General features: G+C 37.1%; 1 pseudogene; it reads left to right on the top strand.

Annotated features, from left to right (window-relative positions):
• The first annotated feature begins 310 nt into the window (after window positions 1–310).
• Window positions 311–441, top strand: LOC125357816 (annotated as a pseudogene).
• Window positions 442–1,537: the final 1,096 nt, after the last annotated feature.

Genomic DNA, 1,537 nt, shown 5'->3' with positions numbered 1-1,537 from the left:
TTAAAATACCTGGCTCTTCCTTTGAAGCTGTATTTCTTTGCCTTTTACTTTTGGTCACAGAATCTACTAGTGTGCACCGTGATAGTAAAATGCTACCCTTACATTTTTTAATACTTATGTATTGTCAAAGTGATGTACAGGGAGGTTACAGCTTCATATGTTAGGACTTGGGTACATTTCTTGTGCTGTCTGTTACATCCCCTCCAACCTTTTTTGTTGTTGTTGTTAGTTTTCTTGATAAAGGACATTCTTACTGGGGTGAGGTGGAAGCTCAATGTTGTTTTGATTTTCATTTCTTTTATGGCCAGTGATCGCTTCTCAGACTTTTGGCTAAGATCAAGTGTAGTATCTGTTCTTTTATGGCCAGTGACATAGAGCACTTTTTCATATGTCTCTTGCCATTCTTATTTCCTCATCAGAGAAGTCTCTTTTTAAATCTTTAGCCCACTTGTTGAGGGGGCTGTTGGTTCTTTGTGTTTTTGTTTTGGAGGAGTTTAAATTTTTTAGTTCTGCATATATATTAGATATGAGACCTTGGTTAATTGTATGGGCCGTAAATATTTTTGCCCAGTCTGTGGGCTTTCTGTTTATCTTGCGAGCTACGTCCTTTGTCTTACAGAAGCTGCAATTTGATGCAATTCTTAGCCAGAGCAATTGGGCAAGAAGAAAACATAAAAGGGAATCCAAATAGGAAAAGATGAAGTTAAACTTTCTCTTTGCAGATGACATGATCCTATATGTAAAGAACCCCATCGACTCTACTCCCAAGCTACTAGAGCTGATCCAAAACTTTGGCAAAGTAGCAGGATATAAAATAAACCCTCAAAAATAAACGGCCTTTCTCTATGCCAATGACCCAAAGACCAGGCCGAAATCAGGAAAGCAACTCCTTTTGCAATAGCCTCAAAAAACATTTAACAAAACCTAGGAATAACCTTAACCAAAGAAGTGAGAGATCTCTATGATGAGAACTTTAAAAACATGAAAAACAAAATAAAGGCAGAACTAAGGAAATGGAAAAACCTCCCATGCTCCTGGATTGGGAGGATCAATATAGTCAAAATGGCAATATTGGCAAAGGCTATCTACAAATTCAATTAATATCCCAACACCGTTTTTTAATGAAATAGAAAAAGCAATCCAGAAATTCATATGGAACAATAAAAGACCCCGAATAGCAAAAACAATCCTAAGCAGAAAGAACAGTGCTGGAGGAATTACAATTCTAAACTTCAAGCTGTATTATAAAGCTATAGTGATAAAAACAGCTTGGTATTGGCACAGGATCAGGCCTGAAGACCAATGGAACAGAACTGAACCCGCAGAACTGTGCCTACTTAATCTTTGATAAAGGAGCTAAAGAAATAGGATGGAGGACAGATAGCCTCTTTAACAAATGGTGCTGGCAAAACTGGTTCAACACCTGCAACAAACTAAAACTAGATTCTTATATATCACCCTGCACCAAAATCAATTCCAAATGGATCAAAGACCTCAAAATAAAAACAGATACCCTTAAAACACTAAAAGAAGGAGT

This window comes from Perognathus longimembris, chromosome 9 (genome assembly GCF_023159225.1).
Source record: "Perognathus longimembris pacificus isolate PPM17 chromosome 9, ASM2315922v1, whole genome shotgun sequence".
Lineage (NCBI taxonomy): Eukaryota > Metazoa > Chordata > Mammalia > Rodentia > Heteromyidae > Perognathus > Perognathus longimembris.
The sequence above is the reverse complement of the archived record's forward strand: the minus strand, read 5'-3'. Positions and strand labels throughout refer to the sequence as shown.